The sequence below is a fragment of the Arachis ipaensis genome, chromosome B4, assembly GCF_059453495.1.
Source record: "Arachis ipaensis isolate K30076 ecotype BB chromosome B4, ASM5945349v1, whole genome shotgun sequence".
NCBI lineage: Eukaryota > Viridiplantae > Streptophyta > Magnoliopsida > Fabales > Fabaceae > Arachis > Arachis ipaensis.
In genome coordinates this window covers 117789019-117804397 of record NC_142439.1, presented here as the reverse complement: position 1 = coordinate 117804397, position 15379 = coordinate 117789019, and the positions used below count along the sequence as shown (strand labels likewise).

Here is a 15379-nt window from a genome sequence, read left to right as displayed (position 1 = left end):
GCTCAGCTTTTGAAGAGGAAAGAACTTGGCTAAGAAAGCCGTGACCAGCTTGTCCTAAGAGTTCAGGCTATCTCTTGGTTGAGAGTCCAACCACACTCTAGCTCTGTCTCTTACAGCAAAAGGGAAAAGCATGAGCCTGTAGACTTCAGGATCTACTCCATTAGTCTTAACAGTATCACATATCTGCAAGAATTCAGTTAAGAACTGAAAAGGATCTTCAGATGGAAGTCCATGAAACTTGCAGTTCTGTTGCATCAGAGAAACTAATTGAGGTTTCAGCTCAAAGTTGTTTGCTCCAATGACAGGAATGGAGATGCTTCTTCCATGTAAATTGGAATTTGGTGCAGTAAAGTCACCAAGCATTCTTCTTGCATTATTGTTGTTGGGTTCGGCTGCCATCTCCTTTACTTGTTCGAAATTTTCAATAAGGTTGTCTCTGGATTGTTGTAATTTAGCTTCTCTTAGTTTTCTCTTCAGAGTCCTTTCAGGTTCTGGATCAACTTCAACAAGAATGCCTTTTTCCTTGTTCTTGCTCATAAGAAAGAGAAGAGAACAAGAAAAGAAGAGGAATCCTCTATGTCACAGTAAAGAGGTTCCTTATTGTTAGTAGAAGAAGAAAAGGAATAGGGGTGAAGAAGAATGAAGAATCCAAACACAAGGGTAAGGATAGGAGCAGTGATGTGAGATAAAGAGAAGTGTTAGTAGATGAATAAATAATTAGAAGGAGATGAGGGAGAAGGATTTTCGAAAATTATTTTTGAAAAAGGGTTAGTGATTTTTGAAAATAGTTTTTGAAAAAGGTTAGTAATTTTCGAAATTTTAAAATCAAAAGTTAAAATAATTAGTTAATTTAAAAAGAAATTTTGAAAAAGAGGAGAGATATTTTCGAAAATTAGAGAGAGTTAGTTAGGTAGTTTTGAAAAAGATAAGAAATAAACAAAAAGTTAGTTAGTTAGTTGAAACAAATTTTGAAAAGATAAGAAGTTAGGAAGTTAGAAAAGATATTTTGAAATCAAATTTTTGAAAAAGATAAGATAAGAAGATATTTTTGAAAAGATATGATTGAGATTAGTTTTTGAAAAAGATTTGATTTTTTTTTTAAATCACAATTAATGACTTGATTCACAAGAAATCACAAGATATGATTCTAGAACTCAAAGTTTGAATCTTTCTTAACAAGCAAGTAACAAACTTGAAATTTTTGAATCAAAACATTAATTGATGATGTTATTTTCGAAAATTATGAGGTAAAGATAAGAAAAAGATTTTTGAAAAATATTTTTAAAATTTTCGAAAATAACTAAGAAAAATGAAAAAGATTTGATTTTTGAAAAATATTTTGAAAAAGATAGGATTTTTAAATTGAAAATTTTGATTTGACTCATAAAAACAACTAGATTTTAAAAAGTTTTGAAAAAGTCAACTCAAATTTTCGAAATTTATGAGTGAAAAAGGGAAAGATATTTTTTTTATTTTTGAATTTTTTATGATGAGAGAGAAAAACAACAAAATGATGCAATGCATGAAAATTTTTTAGATCAAAACAATGAATGCATGCAAGAATGCTATGAATGTTAAGATGAACACCAAGAACACTTTGAATGTCAAGATGAACACCAAGAACATATTTTGAAAATTTTTATATGCAAAGAAAACATGCAAGACACCAAACTTAGAAATCTTTCATGTTTAGACTCTATGGATGCAAGAATGCATATGAAAAACAAGAAAAGATGCAAAACAAGAAAACATCAAGATCAAACAAGAAGAATTACCAAGAACAACTTGAAGATCATGAAGAACACTATGAATGCATGAATTTTCGAAAAATGCAAGATGAATATGCAATTGACACCAAACTTATAACATGACACATGACTCAAACAAGAAACACAAAAAATATTTTTTTGATTTTTATGATTTTCTAAATTTTTTTTTTGAAAATTGATTGAAAAAGAAAAATAAGGATTCCAAAATTTTTAATATGAATTCCAGGAATCTTATGCTCTTTAGTCTAAAGCTCCAATCAAAGGGTCAAGCATGGCTTAATAGCCAGCCAAGCTTTAGCATGAATATGAGTGTAATTCATTCAATTTTAGGCCAAAACCTCAGTCCAAAAGAATTTAGACATGGCTTTATAGCCAACCATGCTTCATGAAACACTAGAATTCATTCTTAAAAATTCTGAAGAAAAATATATTTTTGAAAACACATTTTTTTTTAAATTTTTTTCGAAAAAGGAGAAAAATTTTTTTGAAAGATTTTTGAAAAATTTTTGAAAACAAAACAAAAAGAAAATCACCTAATCTGAGCAACAAGATGAACCGTCAGTTGTCCAAACTCGAACAATCCCCGGCAACGGCACCAAAAACTTGGTGCACGAAATTGTGATCTCAGGCAACGGCGCCAAAAACTTTGTGCGCACGTCTTAATAAATTGTTTTTCATTCACAACTTCGATACAACTAACCAGCAAGTGCACTGGGTCGTCCAAGTAATAAACCTTACGTGAGTAAGGGTCGATCCCACGGAGATTGTTAGTATGAAGCAAGCTATGGTCACCTTGTAGATCTCAGTCAGGCGGATATAAAATAGTTATGGAGTTTTCGAAAATAAATAATAAACTAAGGATAGAAATACTTATGTAAATCATTAGTGAGAATTTCAGATAAGCGCATAGAGATGCTTTCGTTCCTCTGAACCTCTGCTTTCTTGCTGTCTTCATCCAATCAGTCTTACTCCTTTCTATGGCTGGCTTTATGTAAGGACATCACCGTTGTCAATGGCTACTTTTTATCCTCTCTGGAAAATGGTCCGATGTGCTGTCACTGCATGGCTAATCGTCTGGAGGCATCACCCTTGTCAATGGCTGCATCCCATCCTCTTGTGAAAATGGTCCAAATGCTCTGTCACAGCACGGCTAATCATCTGAGGTTCTCGATCATACTGGAATAGGATTCACCCTCCTTTTGCGTCTGTCACTACGCGCAGCAATCGCGAGTTTGAAGTTCGTCACAGTCATTCAATCCCAGAGTCCTACTCGGAATACCACAGACAAGGTTTAGACTTTCCGGACTCTCATGAATGCCGCCATCAATCTAGCTTATACCACGAAGATTCTGATTAAGAGATCCAAGAGATACTCATTCAATCTAAGGTAGAACGGAAGTGGTTGTCAGGCACGCGTTCATAGGGAATGATGATGATTGTCACGTTCATCACATTCAGGTTGAAGTGCGAATGAATATCTTAAAATCGGAATAAGTTGAATTGAGTAGAAAAACAGTAGTACTTTGCATTAATCTTTGAGGAACAGCAGAGCTCCACACCTTAATCTATGGAGTGTAGAAACTCTACCGTTAAAAATACATAAGTGAAAGGTCCAGGCATGGCCGAGAGGCCAGCCCCCATGATCTAAGAACCAGACGTCCCAAGATGTCTAATACAATAGTAAAAAGTCCTATTTATAATAAACTAGCTACTAGGGTTTACAGAAGTAAGTAATTGATGCATAAATCCACTTCTAGGGCCCACTTGGTGTGTGCTTGGGCTATAAGGGTTGCAATGGGTAAGGTAGGGTAGGGTTTGGAGTCAACCCTAATCCTACCCGCGGGTTGAGATTTTTATATAAACTCAACCCTATCCTACCCGCGGGTTGAGAATATCTCAACCCTAACCCTACCCGCTCTTAACCCGCGGGTACCCGACCCTACCCGCGGGTTACAAAAAAAATGCAACGTTATTATATAATTTGATGATAATTTAAAATAGGACTGACTTTTATGTAAAAAAAAGTTTATTAAATTATCAATTAATGATCTTCTTTTAATGACTAAGGATCTTTTGTATTTAGTGGGAAGTCTTTAGTTCAATATCCACTTAAAATATATTTTTATATAAGTACATAACATATACATATATAGGGTGCGGGTTGGTCGGGTAGGGTTGAGGCTCAACCCGCATCCTACCCGACCCGCATGAAAACCCTACCCGCTGCGGATCGGGTTGGCAACCCTACTCGACCGGGTGGGGTCGGGTTGGATACCCGCGGGTAGGGTACATATTGCCACCCCTATTGGGCTGAGCTTGAATGTTACACGTGCAGAGGCTCTTTCTGGAGTTGAACGCCAGGTTGTAACGTATTTCTGGCATTCAACTCTGGTTTGTGACTTGTTTCTGGCGTTTAACTCTAGACAGCAGCGTAGAACTGGCGTTCAACGCCCTTTTATGTCGTCTAAACTCGGCCAAAGTATGGACTATTATACATTTCTGGAAAGCCCTGAATGTCTACTTTCCAACTCAATTGGAATCGCTCCATTTTGAGTTTTGTAGCTTCAGAAAATCCACTTTGAGTGCAGGGAGGTCAGAATCCAACAGCATCAGCAGTCCTTCTTCAACCTCTGAATCTGATTTTTGCTCAAGTCCCTCAATTTCAGTCAGAAAATACCTGAAATCACAGAAAAACACACAAACTCATAGTAAAGTCCAGAAATGTGAATTTAACATAAAAACTAATGAAAACATCCCTAAAAGTAACTAGATTCTACTAAAAACATACTAAAAACAATGCCAAAAAGCGTATAAATTATCCGCTCATCTCCAAGCAACTGAAAATCAAATAGGATAAAAAGAAGAGAATATACTATAAATTCCAAAATATCAATGAAACTTAGCTCCAATCAGATGAGCGGGACTAGTAGCTTTTTGCCTCTTGAATAGTTTTGGCATCTCACTTTATCCATTGAAGTTCAGAATGATTGGCATCTATAGGAACTTAGAATTTAGATAGTGTTATTGATTCTCCTAGTTCATTATGTTGATTCTTGAACACAGCTACTTTATGAGTCTTGGCCGTGGCCCTAAGCACTTTGTTTTCCAATATTACCACCGGATACATAAATGCCACAGACACATAACTGGGTGAACATTTTCTAATTGTGACTCAGCTTTGCTAGAGTCCCCAATTAGAGGTGTCCAGGGTTCTTAAGCACACTCTTTTTTTTGCTTTTGACCTTGACTTTAACCGCTCAGTCTCAAGTTTTCACTTGACACATTCACGTCACAAGCACATGGTTAGGGACAGCTTGGTTTAGCCGCTTAGGCCAGGATTTTATTCCTTTAGGACCTCCTATCCACTGATGCTCAAAGCCTTGGATCCTTTTTATTACCCTTGCCTTTTGGTTTTAAGAGCTTTTGGCTTTTTCTGCTTGCTTTTTCTTTCTCTTTCTCTTTTTTTCGCTATTTTTTTTTCTTTTCTTTTTTTTTCTGCAAGCTTTTGTATTCACTGCTTTTTCTTGCTTCAACAATCATTTTTATGATTTTTCAGATTATCAATAACATTCTCCTTTTTTCATCATTCTTTCAAGAGCCAACATATTTAACATTCATAAACCACAATATCAAAAGACATATGCACTGTTCAAGCATTCATTCAGAAAAACAAAAAGTATTGCCACCACATCAAAATAATTAAACTAGTTTCAAGGATGAATTCGAAATCATGTACTTCTTGTTCTTTTGTTTTTGGAACAGTTTTCATTTAAGAGAGGTGATGGATTCATAGGACATTCACAGCTTTAAGACATAGATATTTAGACACTAATGATCACATAGTAAAGACACAAACATAAATAAAACATAAAGTATAGTAAACAAAAAACAGGAAAATAAGAACAAGGAGATTAAGGAACAGGTCCACCTTAGTGAGGGTGGCGTCTTCCTCTTCTTGAAGAACCAATGGTGCTCTTGAGCTCCTCTATGTCTCTTCCTTGTCTTTGTTGCTCCTCCCTCATAGCTCTTTGATCTTCTCTAATCTCATGGAGGATGATGGAGTGCTCTTGGTGATTCATCCTTAGTTTTCCCATGTTGGAACTTAATTCTCCTAGGGAGGTGTTGATTTGCTCCCAATAGTTTTGTGGAGGGAAGTGCATCCCTTGAGGCATCTCAGGGATTTCATGGTGAGGAATTTCCTCATGCTCTTGTTGAGGTCCATGATCTTTTGTTTGCTCCATCTTTTTCTTAGTGATGGGCTTGTCCTCTTCAATGAGGATGTCTCCCTCTATGTCAATTCCAGCCGAATTGCAGAGGTGGCAAATGAGGTGGGAAAAGGCTAACCTTGCCAAAGTGGATGACTTGTTAGCCACCTTATAGAGTTCTTGAGGTATAATCTCATGAACTTCCACTTCCTCCCCAATCATGATACTATGGATCATGATGGCCCGGTCTATAGTAACTTCAGACCGGTTGCTAGTAGGAATAATTGAGCGTTGAATGAACTTCAACCATCCTCTAGCTACAGGCTTAAGGTCCAGTCTTCTCAATTGAACCGGCTTGCCTCTTGAGTCAACTTTCCGTTGAGCTCCTTCTACACATATGTCCATGAGGACTTGGTCTAACCTTTGATCAAAGTTGACCCTTCTAGTGTAGGGGCGTGCGTTTTCTTGCATCATTGGCAAGTTGAACGCCTGCCTTACATTTTCCGGACTAAAATCTAAGTATTTCCCCCGAATCATTGTAAGCCAATGCTTTAGATTCGGGTTCACACTTTGATCATGGTTCCTAGTGATCCATGCGTTTGCATAGAACTCTTGAACCATTAAGATTCCGACTTGTTGAATGGGGTTAGTGAGAACTTCTCAACCTCTTCTTTGGATCTCAAGTTGGATCTCCGGATACTCATTCTTTTTTAGCTTGAAAGGAACCTCAGGGATCACTTTCTTCTTGGCCACAACTTCATATAAGTGGTCTTGATGGACCTTTGAGATGAATCTCTCCATCTCTCATGGCTCAGAGGTGAAAACAATTAACTTCCCTTTCCTCTTTCTTGAGGTTTCTCAGGCCTTAGGTGCCATTAATGGTTATGGAAAAATAAAAAGCAATGCTTTTACCACACCAAACTTAAAATGTTTGCTCCTCCCCGAGAAAAAGAAGAAAGAAAGAAGGAGAAGAAGAAGAAAAATGGAGGAGAGGGAGAGATGTGTGTATTTGGCCAAGGGGAAGAAGAAAGGGTTATGTTGTGTGAAAATGAAGGAGTGATGAGGGGTTTATATAGGAGTGGGGGGAGGTTTAGGGTTCGGCCATTAGGGTTAGGTTTGGGAGGGAAAAGAATTTGAATTTTGGAGGTAGGTGAGGGTTATGGGGAAGAGTGGTTGAGGTGATTGGTGAAGGGTATTTGGGGAAGAGAGTTATGAAAAGGTGTGAAGGGGAGAGAAGAAGAGATGGGGATCCTGTGGGGTCCACAGATCCAGTGGGGTCAAGGACTTAACATCCCTGCTCCAATTAGGCGTGTAAAACGCCCTTAGCATGCATGTCTGGCGTTAAACGCCAGCTTGCTGCTTGTTTTGGCATTTAACGCCATCTCCATGCTCTGTTCTGGTGTTAAACGTCAGTATGGTGCTTGTTTCTAGCGTTTAACACCAGCTTGATGCTTCTTTCTGGCGTTAAATGCCAGTTTGATGCTTCTTACTGGCGTTTAAATGCCAATAAGTTCTTCCTCCAGGGTGAGCTGTTTTTAAAGCTATTTTTCATTCTGTTTTTGATTTTTCAGTAGTTTATGTGACTCTACATGATCATCAACCTAATAAAACACGAAATAACAATAAAAAAAATAGATATAATTAAATAACATTGGGTTGCCTCCCAACAAGCGCTTCTTTAAAGTCAATAGCTTGACAGTGAGCTCTCATGGAGCCTCACAGATAATCAAAGCATTATTGGGACGTCCCAACACCAAACTTAGAGTTTGATTGTGGCCTCCCAACACCAAACTTAGAGTTTGACTGTGGGGGCTTCGGTTGACTCTGCAGTGAGAGAAGCTTTTCATGCTTCCTCTCCATGGTTACAGAAGGAGATCCTTGAGTTTTAAATGCAAGGTTGTCCTCATTCAGTTGAAGGACCAACTCTCCTCTGTCCACATCAATCACAGCTTTTGTTGTGGCTAAGAAGGGTCTTCCAAGGATGATGGATTCATCCTCATCCTTCCCCGTGTCTAGGATTATAAAATCAGCAGGGATGTAAAGGCCTTCAACCTTTACTAACACGTCCTCTACTTGTCCATAAGCCTGTTTTCTTGAGTTGTCTGCCATCTCTAATGAGATTCTGCCAGCTTGCACCTCAAAGATTCCAAGTTTCTCCATTACAGAGAGTGTCATTAAGTTTATTCCTGACCCCAGGTCACACAGAGCCTTCTCAAAGGTCATGGTGCCTATGGTACAGGGTATTAGGAATTTACCAGGATCCTATTTCTTTTGAGGTAATTTCTGCCTATCCAATGCATTCAGTTCATTGGTGAGCAAGGGAGGTTCATCTTCCCAAGTCTCATTACCAAATAATTTGGCATTCAGCTTCATGATTGCACCAAGGTACTTAGCAACTTGCTCTTCAGTAGTGTCTTCATTCTCTTCAGAAGAAAAATACTCATCAGAGCTCATGAAGTGCAGAAGGAGGTTCAATGGAATCTCTATGGTCTCTGGATGAGCCTCAGATTCCTTTGGTTCCTCAAAGGAAAACTCCTTATTGGTCACTGAACGTCCCAGGAGGTCTTCCTCACTAGGATTCACATCCTTCTCCTCCTCTCTGGGTTCGGCCACACCATGTAGGGTTATGGCCTTGCACTCTCTTTTTGGATTCTCTTCTGTATTGCTTGGGAGAGTACTAGGAGGAGTTTCAGTGACTCTTTTACTCAGTTGGCCCACTTGTGCTTCCAAATTTCTAATGGAGGACCTTGTTTCATTCATGAAACTTAGAGTGGCCTTAGATAGATCAGAGACTATATTTGCTAAGCTAGATAGATTCTGCTTAGAATTCTCTGTCTATTGCTGAGTGGATGATGGAAAAGGCTTGCTATTGCTAAACTTATTTCTTCCACCATTATTAAAGCCTTGTTGAGGCTTTTGTTGATCTTTCCATGAGAAATTTGGATGATTTCTCCATGATGGATTATAGGTGTTTCCATAGGGTTCACCCATGTAATTCACCTCTGCTATTGCAGGGTTCTCAGGATCATAAGCTTCTTCTTCAGAAGATGCCTCTTGAGTACTGTTGGATGCAGCTTGCAATCTATTCAGACTCTGAGAAATCATATTGACTTGCTGAGTCAATATTTTGTTCTGAGCCAATATGGCATTCAGAGCATCAATTTCAAGAACTCCCTTTCTCTGAGGCGTCCCATTACTCACAGGATTCCTTTCAGAAGTGTACATGAACTGGTTATTTACAACCATGTCAATAAGTTCCTGAGCTTCTGCAGGCGTTTTCTTTAGGTGAATGGATCCACCTGCAGAATGGTCCAATGATATTTTTGATAATTCAGACAGACCATCATAGAATATATCTAGGATGGTCCATTCTGAAAGCATGTCAGAAGGACACTTTTTGGTCAGTTGCTTGTATCTCTCCCAAGCTTCATAGAGGGATTCACCTTCTTTTTGTCTGAAGGTTTGAACATCCACTCTAAGCTTACTAAGCTTTTGAGGAGGAAAGAACTTGGCTAAGAAAGTCGTGACCAGCTTATCCCAAGAGTTCAGGCTATCTTTAGGTTGAGAGTCCAACCATATTCTAGCTCTGTCTCTTACAGCAAACGGGAAAAGCATAAGCCTGTAGACCTCGGGATCAACCCCATTGGTCTTAACAGTATCACAGATCTGCAAGAATTCAGTTAAGAACTGAAAAGGATCTTCTAATGGAAGTCCATGAAACTTGCAATTCTGTTGCATCAGAAAAACTAATTGAGGCTTTAGCTCAAAATTGTTTGCTCCAATGGCAGGGATTGAGATGCTTCTTCCATGTAAATTGGAATTTAATGCAGTAAAGTCACCAAGCATCTTCCTTGCATTTCCAGCATTGTTATTATTTTCGGCCATGTCTCCTTCTTTTTCGAAAATTTCTGTCAGATTTTCTCCAGAGAGTTGTGCTTTAGCTTCCCTTAGCTTCCTCTTCAGAGTCCTTTCAGGTTCAGGATCAGCTTCAACAAGAATGTTCTTATCCTTGTTCCTGCTCATATGAAAAAGAAGAAAACAAAAAAGAAGAGGAATCCTCTATGTCACAGTATAGATATTCCTTTATGTGAGTAGAAGAAGAAAAGAAATTCGAACACAGAAAGAGGGAGAGGGTTCGAATTTTTAAGAAGAAGAGAAATGTTAGTAGATAAATAAATAATTAGAAGGAGGTGAGAGAGAAGAATTTTCGAAAATAATTGAAAAGAAAAGAAAAATATTTTTGTTTTTATTTTAAATTAAAGTTAGAATTCGAAAATCAAGAGAAGAAATAAAATTAAAATTAAAATTTGAAACAATTAGTTAATTAAAAGAATTTTGAAAAAGAGGAAGGTGATTTTCGAAAATTAGAGAGAGAGAATTAGTTGGGTGGTTTTGAAAAAGATAAGAATCAAAACAAAAAGATAAGATTAATTGAAAAAGATTTGAAAATCAATTTTGAAAAGATAAGAAGTTAGAAAAGATTTTGAAAAAAATGTGATTGAAACTTATTTTGAAAAAGATTTGAAAAAAAAATTTAAAAAGATTTGATTTTGAAAATTAAAGTTGATTACTTGACTAACAAAAAACTAAAAGATATGATTTTGAAATTTAAAGATTGAACCTTTCTTACTAGGCAAGTAACAAACTTAAAATTTTTTAATCAATCACATTAATTGTTAGCATTAATTTCGAAAATATGAAATAGAAATAAGAAAAATATTTTGAAAATAAATTTTGAAAATTTCGAAATTATGAAAGAAAAAAATGAAAAAGATTCGATTTTTGAAAAAGATTTGAAAAAGATAGAATTTTTAAATTGAAAATTTGATTTGACTCATAAGAAACAACTAGATTTTAAAAAGTTTTGAAAAAGTCAACTCAATTTTCGAAAATTATGAGTGAAAAAGGAAAAGATATTTTTTTGATTTTTGAATTTTAATGATGAGAGAGAAAAACATCAAAAAGACTCAATGCATGAAAATTTTGGATCAAAACAAATTATGCATGCAAGAACACTATGAATGTCAAGATGAACACCAAGAACACTTTGAATGTCAAGATGAATGCCAATAACTTATTTTTGAAAATTTTTAGGAAAAGAGACACATGCAAGACACCAAACTTAAAAATTGACACAAGACTTAAACAAGAAACATCAAAATTTTTTTGGTTTTTATGATTTTACTAAATTTTTTTGGTATTTTTCGAAAATTAATTGGAAAAAGAAAAAAAAATAAGGATTTCAAAATTTTTAATGAGAATTCCAGGAATCATGCAATGTTAGTCTAAAGCTCCAGTCCAGGAATTTAGACATGGCATACTAGCCAGCGAAGCTTTCAGTGAAAGCTCCGGTCCAAAACACTAGACATGGCCAATGGCCAGCCAAGCTTTAGCAAATCATTACATACAATAGCTAAATTGTTGAGGAAGATAAAGAAGCTCTTCTCTTAAGGATAAGTGAAACCTCGGTCCAAAAGATTAGACATGGCTTAACAGCCAGCCAAAATTCAACATATCACAATGAAACTTTAGAATTCATTCTTAAAAATTCTGAAGTCATAGAATAATTTATTTTTTTGAAGAATTTTTTTTGTACTTTTCGAAAATAAGAAATAAAAAGCTTAAAATTAAAATAAAATTACCTAATCTGAGCAACAAGATGAACCGTCTGTTGTCCGAACTCGAACAATCCCCGGCAACGGCGCCAAAAACTTGGTGTGCAGAAATCGTGATCGTTCATTCCTTGGTAACGACGTCAAAAACTTTATATTCATGTTCATAATCTTAATTCTTTGTCACAACTTCGCACAACTAACCAGCAAGTGCACTGGGTCGTCCAAGTAATAAACCTTACGTGAGTAAGGGTCGATCCCACGGAGATTGTCGGCTTGAAGCAAGCTATGGTCACCTTGTAAATCTCAGTCAAGCAGATTCATATGATTATGGATATTTGATAATTAAAATATAATTAAAACATAAAATGAAGATAGAGATACTTATGTAATTCATTGGTGAGAATTTTAGATAAGCGTATGGAGATGCTTTTGTTCCTTCTGAACCTCTGCTTTCCTGCTGTCTTCATCCAATCATTCCTACTCCTTTCCATGGCAGGCTTTATGTAGGGCATCACCGTTGTCAATGGCTACTTCCCGTCCTCTCAGTGAAAATGGTCCAAGATGCGCTGTCACCGCACGGCTATTCATCTGTCGGTTCTCGATCATGCTGGAATAGGATTCAGTAATCCTTTTGCGTCTATCACTACGCCCAGCACTCACAAGTTTAAAGCTCATCACAGCCATCCCTTCCCAGATCCTACTCGGAATACCACAGATAAGGTTTAGACTTTTCGGATCTCAAGAATGGCCGCCAATAATTCTAGCCTATACCACGAAGACTCTGATATCATGGAATCGAAGGCTCGGTTGTCAGGCGAGGCAACCATGCGTCATGAACCAGGAGGCTAAGAGATATGCACTCAAGATATTGCAAGTAGAACGGAAGTGGTTGTCAGGCACGCGTTCATAGGTGAGAATGATGATGAGTGTCACGGATCATCACCTTCCTTAGGTTGAAGAACAAGTGTATATCTTGGATAAGAAATAGGCTTGAGTTTAATAGAAAAATAATAGTACTTTGCATTAATTCATGAGGAACAGCAGAGCTTCACACCTTAATCTATGGTGTGTAGAAACTCTACCGTTGAAAATACATAAGAACAAGGTCCAGGCATGGCCAAATGGCCAGCCTCCATGATCTAAGACTAAACGTCCAAAGATGAACAAAGGATAATCCAAAGATGTAAATACAATAGTAAAAAGTCCTATTTATACTAAACTAGTTACTAGGATTTACAAAAATGAGTAAATGATGCAGAAATCCACTTCCGGGGCCCACTTGGTGTGTGCTTGGGCTGAGCATTGAAGCTTTCATATGTAGAGGTCTTTCTTGGAGTTAAACGCCAGTTTGTAACATGTTTCTGGCGTTTAACTCTGCTTTGCAACCTGTTTCTGGCGTTTAACTCCAGAATAGGGCAGAGAGCTGGCGTTGAACGCCAGTTTGCGTCATCTAAACTCGGGCAAAGTATGGACTATTATATATTTTTGGAAAGCCCTGAATGTCTACTTTCTAACGCAATTGAGAGCACGCCATTTGAACTTCTGTAGCTCCAGAAAATCCACTTTGAGTGCAGGGAGGTCAGAATCCAACAGCATCTGCAATCCTTCTTCAGCCTCTGAATCAGATTTTTGCTCAAGTCCCTCAATTTCAGCCAGAAAATAACTGAAATCACAGAAAAACACACAAACTCATAGTAAAGTCCAGAAATGTGAATTTTATTTAAAAACTAATAAAAATATACTAAAAACTAACTAAATCATACTAAAAACTATGTAAAAACAATGCCAAAAAGCGTATAAATTATCCGCTCATCAGTATACAATGCCTACAATGGGCCCTTTATTAGGCCCAATTGAAATTAAAGGAGAAAATTAGCCCTAATCCTATTATGGCTGTTTACTTTAACACACCACTAAATTTTTGCTATTTCCACTTTTTTCCCAAATCCCCAATCCCTTTTGTTTCGCCGTTTCTCCTCTCCCCCACCGAAACCCTCCCAATTCGTTGCAGAGACCCGTGATGGTGCTAGAACCCTGAGCCCCACAACCTGCAACCGAGGAAGTTTGCAGGTGAATGCAAGCGACCTGTTCGTTGCCCTCAAGTACGGCGCCGTCGCTGAACATCCGGGCGTCGCTGCAACCGAGCCACTGGGCGAGACGCCGCCGACCAGAACTGCCGCAAGGGAGATCACACTGCCGAACCAAGCATCTACAGAGTACTCCGCATGCGGGCTCTGTTGTCTCCGAGCAGCGGAGCAGCCGACATTGAAGAAATAGCCACCTGCTAGTCAACGGTTCACCTGAAACACAACGAACATCATGACCGGAAGAATCCTAACCATCCAAGGCAAGTGGGTGAAGTTGTTCATTTTTCGATTGGTAATCACTGTTGCATGTTTGATTGTAGATAGTTTTTGTTGATCAAATGCGTGATTAACCATGGTGAAATAGCAGTAGGAGCCATTTTTGTAGTTAGTTTAGGTTGTTGCAGTTTATGATGATTTTATTATAGCGCGGGAAAGGTTGGAAAAGTTTGGGATCGTGTTTATATATGAGATGAATTTGAAAATTTTTTGTCTGTTCCCGTGTGGACCATGTGCATGCAACGTGACATATACTGGTTGACCATTGATGAACGAATTTTTGCTAGTAAAGAATTCACAATAAATTCTCGTTGCAAGTATAGTTTCTAAACTAACAATAATCCTTTCATACAAAAATTTGGTTGTCACTTAAGCAAACCCAATAAAAATAAACCGAAGTTTTTAAAGCTCGGGTCGTCTCTCAAGAAATTGCAGGGAAGTGTGTTATTATTGGTTATGGGTTTTTCAGAGAATTTTTAGAGTTGGAGAATGGGAAAATAAATGATTATAAATTAAAGCAATGAAAATAAACAAGAGATTTATGTAATTAAATTAAAAAGCCTTGACTAGGAGAAGATTAATTGGAAGTTCTATCCTTGTTGGATTTTTCAAGGTTAATAGTAAGAGGTTGTTGTCTCTACTTAGTTATCCTTTACTAAATAAAGGAAAGTTAAGTTGGGAGCCAACTTCTATTCACAAGTCCTAATCCTCTCCCTTGGGAAAGATTAGCATTGGTGGCTCTAGAGCCAATCACAAATTAACTCTTGAGTCTTCCAACTCAAGGCTCTCCAAATAATAATCAACTCCAAAGCCAAGTTGGAAAAATCTAACTTAAATTGAAAGCATCAATATTATAAATTGAAGAAAGCAATCATAAATCTGAAATACCTCAAATTGCATTAAATAGAAAATCAAATTAAACAAACTAAATTAGAAAAATAAATAAACTGGAGTACTAGAACAAATAAAAGTAGAAGAGCAACTAAATTAAAGGAACGTTGAACCTGGAAATTGAAAGAAGAAATCCTAAATCCTAAAACCTAAGAGAGAGGAGAGAGCCTCTGTCTCTAGAAACTACATCTAAAACCTAAAATTATGAATTATGAAAAGTATCTTGAGTCTCTACTGTCCCCTGGCTTTAGTCTGCATTTCTGGGCTGAAAACTGGGTCCAAACTCACCCCGAAATCGCCCCCAGCATTTTCTGTGATTTTTGCAGATCGCGTATGTCACGCATACGTGTCAATCATGCATACGCGTCACTGGCCATCTTCGCGTGTCACGCATACGTGTCAGGTACACGCACGCGTCGCTGTGCAAACTTGCTTCCACGCGTACGTGTTAGGTACGCGAACGCGTCACTGTGCAAAACTCCAATTCGCACGCACACGTGAGCCATGCGTGCGCGTCGCTTCTCGCTGGTTGTCTC

The 15379-nt window shown here is 37.6% G+C and overlaps 1 non-coding gene across 1 annotated transcript; it reads left to right on the top strand.

The window, feature by feature from the left end:
• Positions 1-9349: 9349 nt before the first annotated feature.
• Positions 9350-9457, top strand: LOC148568921 (small nucleolar RNA R71). The gene has a single exon (XR_015882103.1). It is a non-coding gene; the product is annotated as a small nucleolar RNA R71 (small nucleolar RNA).
• The last annotated feature ends 5922 nt before the right edge of the window (positions 9458-15379 follow it).